Below are 8,874 nucleotides of genomic sequence, written 5' to 3'. Positions count from 1 at the left end.
AACCCACCTTTCCATTTAAAGTTTATGACTCCTGAGATTGAGCCTCTCAACATGCAATCACTCCACACGTGGCTCTAAAGAGCAGGTATGCCCTGCCACAGGTCAGGTGTGTCATTTGATGGGCGGTATGGGCCCAAACGTGAGGCTCCAACACACATCAGCTGTTAAAGAAAGAGTTCAGAGGATCAATGAAAATGACACTTAGAAATAAACGGTTGCAAGTATGGAGCCATAAAATTGATGGTACCTTGTTTATATAAAAATATATGTAAAAAAAAAAAAAAAAAAAAAGAGAGCAATATTTATGTTTCACTGTATACTACCGGTCAAAAGTCTCTCAAAGGTCTCTTATCCTCATCAAATTTGAATATATTTTTAAAATAAAATGTATTCCTGTGATCAAATCTAATTCTCGGCATCATTACTCCAGTCTTCAGTGTCACATTATCCTTCAGAAATCATCCTGATATGAAGATTATTATTGGTGCTCAATTATTAATGATGGCTCTTATTATTATCAAAGTTGAAAACAATTGTGCTGCTTAATATTTTTTTTGGAAACCATGATAATTTCTTTTTAGGATTCTTTGATTAATTAAAAAAAATCATATTTTTGTAATATTATTAATATCTTTCATGCAAATGTTTTGCATTAATTTAATGCATTATCGCTGAATAAAAGTATGAATTTCTATCATGAAATTTTGCTGTATCACAGTAAAAATACTAAACTATAAAATAGTAAAAAGCACAGCATTTATGATAGTAATAATAATAATAATAATGTTTGTGCAGCAAATCAGCGTATCAGAATGATACAGGATCATGTGACACTGAAGACTGGCGTAATGATGCTGAAAATTCAGCTTTGATCACAGGAATAAGTTAATTTAAATGATATGAAACAAAAAAAAACAGTTATTTTAAATTGCAATATTTTCACAATATTACTGTTTTTACTGTATTTTTCACCAAATAAATGCAGTCTTGGTGAGCAGAAGAGACTTCTTTTAAAAACATTTGTATATACAATTCCAAATTAATAAATACCAGAAAAACTTCAGTCTTCAATTATGAAGTAAAAGACTTATTTTTTTATGATTTTTCAAATTGCCCTTATGTCTAAATCTACATTATTTCTGCCATCAATGCAGTGTAAAACAAAGCAAGAAATCACATTGTCTGCTGCTTCAATGGAGGAAAGTTTAGAAATGGGCGGAGCATAGACGCCATTTAAAGTAGGAAGCAGTATTTCCCTCAGTGACTGACTGACATTAACCCATAAACTCCTCCTCCCTCATCAAGTCTGGACCACACCCCTCTAGAACGAGGGTCTTGGCCTTCGGGGTCCCGTAAAAGCCCTGGTTGATTGTGTTTGCTGCCCACTGACTGACCACAGGCCCTGAACGGGGCGGCGCTGAGAGGAACGACGGCCCACCATTATCTGTGTGTATGCGTGTAGCTCCAGGCCACAGGATTCCATTCCTTCCTTCTGCTGTGTTTTTTCCAGACCTGACAGGCAGGCTGAGGCACTGCAGGAGTGAGAGAAAAAGAGAGAGACATGCAGATAGTGTGTGTGAGAGAGAGAGAGACAGAGAGAGAAAAAGAGAGAGAGGGGGGGGGGCTCAAGATGTCTGTGGAAAATGAATCACAGAGGCTGACTCAAGGGAGAGAGAGAGAGAGAGAGAGAGAGAGAGAGAGAGAGAGAGAGAGAGAGAGAGAGAGAGAGAGAGAGAGAGAGAGAGAGAGAGAGAGAGAGAGACGAGAAACACATCTGGACAACAAAAAAAGGAGAGCAAGAAAGGAAAACTTTCACAGACACATATCTAACTTTCCATTTTCCGTAGATATGTGTCTCTCTCTACGCCCTAAAAGCTGTAGAAGAAAAGCTTTCTAATCATTAGTTTAGCGTATTTTACAGATTTTGCTCAGCAAAACGTGTGCAAGGTTTTATTGTTCAGCTCATCCTCACTCTGCAATTGAGTGAAGATCCCTTCCATTACAGTAAGAAGCAGTCTGGGATCTACAGTCTAAACATTCGGGACAGAGTCACAGGCGTCAAGCTCTCCTCTTCGCCATCCCCGGTTCCTTTAATGTCATGTTTTTTTCAAGGCTGCAGACTGCTCTGTAAAATACTAACCATCCTCACAATAACAGATAGAAGAACAGCACTGCGAACTTCAGCTGCCATTGCCCAAATCTCTCTGGCTCGCCACACATGTCATTAGAGTTTTTTTTCTTTCCTCTTCCTTCTCTTACCGGAGGTGTGTGCTGCTCAGTGCAGGGAGGTCAAGAAAATCTGTCTTCAGCCACGTCATATACTGCTGAGAGCAAAAGAAGCATCTTTTAGACCGACGTGTAAAGGAGCTGTTTGAATTGCTATTGTATTCATCTATGCTATTCTAAACCAACCTGTGGATTAAGTCAAATTATTATTGAGAACTTGTACTTTGAGACTCTAAATGAAAAATTAAAAGTGTGATTTTTAATTGAAAAAGTAGGGCATGCCGTATAATTATACAAAAGTTTTATTTAAATCAGTCAAAACAATCCATTCTGTATGTCCACTAATAGTTCACAAGTTTAGGGTCAGTAACATCTTTTTTGTAAATTAATATTTGTATTGAGCAAGTCAAATTCTATAGCACATTTAAAAGAGTTCCTGCTGTAGAGTAAGACAATGAGCATATAACAGAAAGCATACAAAGAAACAAGACAGATACACATTATAAACACATTTGACCCGATACAATCCAAATAATAAATAATATACAAAATCTACCAATATCGATCTAATCAAAAGCCAATGTAAAGTGGCTAATGTGATCTCTTTTTTGTGCCGTTAAATCTCGCTGCAGCATTTTGGACTATTTGTAGGCGAGAGATTGAAGTTTGAGGCAGGCCACAGTACAGGGAATTACAGACTCATTCACTAAGACTCAATAAAAGAACTTGGGGTCATTAACATTAGAATTATTATTTGAAAATGAATATTTGTATTGAGAAAGGACTCAATAAAAGAGTTTGGGGTCAGCATTTTTTATTTTATTTTATTTTGAAAATGTATATTTTTTATTAAGCAATGACTCAATAAAAGAGTTTAGAGTCAGTAAAATATTTTTTTTTTTTTGTGGAAAATGTATATATTTACTGAGCAAGGGCTTAATAGTGTTTGGGGTCAGTAACTTTTTTAAAGAATATTTTTGTTGAGAAACGACTCACTTATAAAAAGTGACATTAAGACATTTATAATAACAATAATAATAATAATAATAATAATAATAATAATAATAATAATAATAATAATAAATGTTTCTTGAGCAGCAAATCATCATATTAGAGTGATTTCAGAAGGATCGTGACACTGAAGACTGGAGTAATGATGCTGGAAATTAAGCTTTTTATAAATTAATAAATTACATTTTAAAATATATTCAAATAGAAAGGAGTTATTTTAAATTGTAATAATATTTCACAATATTACTTTTCTGTTACTTTTGATCAAATAAATGCAGCCTCAAAAACATTAAAGAATTTTTTTTACAGACCCTAACTTGAATAAGAATCAGATCAAACTAAACAATAATACAAAGCACAGAAAAAAAAACCTTAATTTTGATCTGACAAGGTAAAAGGTTAAACTAATACAGAACAGTGTAAGCAGACACTAAGAAAAGGTAGAAAGTGCAAAACAGATCACAGTAAAACTGTTCTTGGAGATTAATAAAGAGTTAAGTTGCATGTAGTTCCCATTTTTCTTTTTCCTTTTCTTCATGCTTTGCAAATCTAAAGTCCTGAAATTGCTTTATTTTAAATGTAATTTTGGCATTATTTTTAGGGCCATTTACACAACACTGTTTTCAACTAAAAACAGCCCTTATGTATTTTGGCCGTCTAGTCTCACAACAACAGCGTTTTGGTGACCAAATGGCATTTTGGAAAAAGCTAACTTTTGAAAACAGGATTCAGACTGCAAGTTTTATTTTAAAAAGATACCGTTATCACCTCTGTGTAAAATACACACACGCGCACAGAATACAGTGTTTTAAGTCGTTTTCATGGTTCCGTGTGAACAGGGATCGTTTGACAACATTGTCGTACATGAGAAACTCAAATGAATTTTTTTTCCGATTTTAGTGCATTATTGTCAGGTAAATGTACCCTTCGATGGCCAATGAGAATGTAGGACTACAGCTGTAACTAATATAAAGTATCTGACTATGGATGCATACATGGAGTGATATTGTGTCATGCTGGACACGTCTGTCTGTAACTGAGACAGGATTGTAGGTGTTATGGTGAAGTATTGAAGCGTTCGGGGCAGTGGTAGTGGGCGTAAGTATAATTTGTAGTCAGTGCCCCTGTCACTTCCTCTGGTCCACACTTACATATGGACTACACTCTGATCCCACATGGAGATCAGACAACAGAAAACACAGCGTCCATGTTGTGAATGTGTGAGGAAGAGATCTGGGTCTTAGGCCAGCGTATGAGCGTGTTTATCTAACTGCCCCTGGGACAAGCAGAGAAAAGCGCTTTGATTCCAGCTCAGTACGACTTATCCTGCCTGGTAGGGGCTAAACTAAACGTCCCACACAACCCACTCACAGTCAGACACACACCGGCTAAGGCTCAGACATTTTCTTAACCTGCATGTGTGCGGTGCATCTGCTTCATGCATGCATCTGTGAGAAACAGTGACTTTTTTAAATTGACAAGCAGCTGAATTCCTACAGTGTTCAGCCGGCAAACCTGTCAGCTGTTCATCACCCCAAAAAAGCACATCAGCACTCAATGCCCCGCTGCAAAGAAGCACACAAGCGGCTGGACCGACAGACAGCCCATTAAATAAGCTTAGTTTAAGAGTCTGTCATCGCAAAGACTTCTGTCATTTAGATCAAATATACATTAAGGAAATTAAATGTATGCATTAAACAAAATACCTTATTAATATTTTCCTACATAATGTATTTTGTTTAATGCATATATCTGTATATTTCAGCTACATGACAGAAGCCTTTGTCTCTAAAAGAACCCAAAAATGAAAATTCTGTCATCATTTACTCTTCCTCAAGTTGTTCTAAACCTGTATGTATTTCTTTGTTCAGTTGTATATTTTGAAGATCGGTGAACATAAACAGAAGCTTAACGAACTAGCCTAGAAATCTAGACGCACCCTAGCGGCAGCAAATCTTATCTGCCGCGAGTGTCGTCTAGCAACTCTCAATACCCTTCTGAGCTGCAAAGGCCAAACTCTAGTCAGGCCAATCACATCGTGTATAGAGTCGGTGGGCGGGGCTTAATATAATGATGGCAGAGTTGCGCTTGCGTGCTTCTAGTAAACACAGAAGCTGGCGAACGGCGGTCTTTTGAATCAGCTTTGACCGCGACTCTGGAAGACTTGGAGTTAAGCTTTTCTCTGAGAAAAGAACAAAGAACGGCACTGAAGTCATTCTTAAAAAGGGAAGATGTGTTCGGAGTTTTGCCGACCAGATACGGTGAAAGTTTAATCTATCAACGAGCTCTGCTTCACCTTCGTTGCTCTGGTTGGTTGTAGCGCTATCCTATCGCGTGCAGAGGGAGTTTGAAAGACAACCGTTTATCCCGCCCCTCGGATTGAGCTGTCAATGGTGAGTTTCCAGACCAAACATCTTGACGTGGGCCTGGCTTGTCAGGCTATAACAAACCTGCTTGACACGCCAGAACAAACATTGGTTCTGTCAGGACCACTATCGTCAAAGATGATTGATTGACTATTCGCATACGGTTTGGATTGGCGGAATGGTTCTGTTCTGGGCAAGAACTCCCTCCGCGTCCATACAGCCTAGCATGGATAAGGGCAGTAAGAGCAGCGATAACCCCCATTAGGGTAAACAGAACAGAACCAACATAATGTATTGCATCAGGTAGATGTGATCAGCTGACAGTCTGCTGATGTAAGCTTGACTGAGGTGCATCTGCCAGAAATGACGCTACGCTCGATTTCTTGCGGAAGCTCAAACGTTATGCGTAACACAAGAATAAACCTCATTGGTTCTTGCTGAGGCTCAAACATGATGCGTAACACGAGAATGATTCTCATTGGTTCTTGCTGAAGCTCAAACGTGCTGCGCGTAACAAGAGGATGAACCTCATTGGTTCTTGCACGTTTACCACAACTAATGTGTGCGGTAAATAAATACCTAAATTAAATCTGTTCAATGTATAACGCGATCGTGTCTCTACAGAAAATTTGGATTAAACCACTCAATTCATATGGATTCGTTTTACAATCTCTATATGAGTGTTTTAAAGCGGTAGATGTGTAGCTGTCAATGGAGGAACAGAAAGCTCTCAGATTTCATCAAAAAGATCTTCACTTGTGCTCTGAAGATGAACGAAAGTCTTTCACGAGTTCACACTTACATATAATTATAGAGTAAAATGCGTATTTGGCGTGCTGTCCGGGGGGAGGGATTCGAGCTCGAACTTGGCCCGAACCCAGAGTACCCCCCCCCCCCCCCCCCCCCGTGTAAGTGGTTAGAACTCAAAGAGCAAAATGTGGAGAAGGGGTGGAGGAGGGATGCTGATAAACTTTCAACAGAATGGAGGTAGGACTGCAGTGTATATATATGCACCTCTCGTTGATTAGCTGAGTGCTATCCACCTGTGTCAATTATCTGAAAGCCCTCCTCCCGAATCTTTGTTAATTAACATCGTTTAATGACAGAATTTTCATTTTTGGATGAACTACCCCTTTAATACTGCGGTCTGTAATAACGGCATTGAAGTATAAACAGTAGAGCCTCAGATCTGTATAATATAAAATAACTTTAATTTCAGTCTTGTACCTACTGTAGCATGTCTGGGAATTTTAAAAGATATTAATAAACTAATAAAATAAATGCATAATTTTTCAATACTTTTTCGTTAACTGAACAAAATGACCTAAATGTACTGTAGGTGGATGGATGGGATTTGAACATGTTGCTCCGGCAATATGCTGAGCACATCCACTGAAGTCTCAGCAGGAGCGGCAGGTGTTCCCTATAAAGAGCGCTCCAGACAGGGCCCTGATTTAACTCTCAACACATGGCCACGAGGTCACACTCACCTAAAACGCCTCTCCTCTTTTGCAACCAATGCTTCTTTCTTACAATGTAAAAGCATTTAGTAAATAAATCAAATGAGGGAAGAATATTTACATTCAAATTCTAAATAAAACTAAATGATCCACTGTAATATTAAATAATAACTGATAACTGAATGACATTTCCCTACAAAATTATAACAGAGCTCATTTGGGTGGAAGTGGCAGTGAATGAGGTTTCTGTATTACCACTAAATGCCTGTGGGTAGCTGTAGATATTGTAGAGATTATGGATTGCTCTTGTAAGGGACCGTTCACACAGAACACGTTGAAATACGGTTAATCATTCAGATATGATGCCCCATGATGGAGCTTTAAATAGTAAGGAGGACAAAAACTATTATGAATGATATAAGAATGAATATATACACTGATGAAGAATGCATTTTCCATACCTCATCAGTCATGACTATTTTACTTTTAAAAAAAAAAGATCTAAAAGATCTAAAAGTTAAAAGTGTAGAAAAACAAGAGGGACAAAAAAGGAATAAGTGTGAGGGTAATTTGAGTCTGTACAGTCTGCAGCTGCACCAGTCCTGGCCTGTCCTGTGTCTTCCAACCCTTCACACACACACACACACGCACACGCACACGCACACACACACACACACACACACACACACACACACACACACACACACACACACACACACACACACACACACACACACACACACACACACACACACACACATAAAGAAAAGCACAGCTCATGACCTGAGGGTTCCCATTCTTGACTCATACTAACCTTCACTCTCATCTCCCCCATTTACCTCCCAGGAAAGACGACACTTCAGTTACTTTCACACAGAGGAAGGCCCCGTTTGAACCAATCTATCCTCAGTAAAATGCAAAGAGAGACAGATGTTTAAAGAGAGTTAGCAAGTTGACACTACTGTGAACAGAATTAAATAATAATGAGGCTAAAAGAAATGCAATGGGAAATTCTTAGAGATAACCAGACATCCCACCTCTCCCAGTCTCTCGCATACTGATAGCGGCTTCCTGAGGTGCACAAATGATATACAACGTCCTGGAAATGGAGCGAGCGAGAGAAGCGCTGTTACCAACTGGGATTACGATGCGTTTGCGGTTCAGAAGTCTGCATATATAACCTACTGCATGTACAGTACAGGCCAAAAGTTGGGACACATTACTATTTGTAATGTTTTTGAATGAAGTTTATTCTGCTCATCAAGCCTGCATTTATTTGATCCAAAAAATTGAATATTGTGATATATTATTACAATTTAAAATATTTGGTTTTCAATTATACTTTAAATTAATATTTATTTCTGTGATGCAAAGCATGAATTTTCAGGATCATTCCTCCAGTCTTCAGTGATCGTGATCCTTCAGGAATCATCCTAATATTCAGATTTATTATGAGTGTTGGAAACAGTTCTGCTGCCTAATATATTTGATGAATAAAAGGTTCAAAAGAACTGCATTACTCAAAATAAAAACATATTTTCAAATAATATAAATCTCTTTTATCAATTAAACAAATCCTTGCTGAATAAAATTATTAATTTTATTAAAAAAAAGAAAGAAAAAATAACTGACCCAAAATTATTGACCAGTAGTGTATATTGTTGTTGCAAAAGATTTCTATTTTTAAAACATTTGCTCCTTTTTTTTCTTTTTAAAACCTTTTATTTATCAAAGTATTATAAAAAAGTAACACAGGTTATGAAAAAATATTAAGCAGCAGAACTGTTTCCAACTTTGAAAATGAATCCTCA

General features: G+C 37.6%; 1 long non-coding RNA gene across 1 annotated transcript; it reads right to left on the bottom strand.

Annotated features, from left to right (window-relative positions):
* Positions 1-2,264: 2,264 nt before the first annotated feature.
* LOC137047996 (uncharacterized) lies at positions 2,265-8,234 on the bottom strand. The gene is made up of 3 exons (XR_010899303.1): positions 8,101-8,234; positions 7,878-7,963; positions 2,265-2,321 (listed from the first exon to the last, which is right to left on the bottom strand). It is a non-coding gene; the product is annotated as an uncharacterized lncRNA (long non-coding RNA).
* Positions 8,235-8,874: the final 640 nt, after the last annotated feature.

Source organism: Pseudorasbora parva, chromosome 19 (genome assembly GCF_024679245.1).
Source record: "Pseudorasbora parva isolate DD20220531a chromosome 19, ASM2467924v1, whole genome shotgun sequence".
Classification (NCBI taxonomy): domain Eukaryota; kingdom Metazoa; phylum Chordata; class Actinopteri; order Cypriniformes; family Gobionidae; genus Pseudorasbora; species Pseudorasbora parva.
Note: the sequence above shows the minus strand (reverse complement) of the source record. Positions and strands in the feature narration are given on the sequence as shown.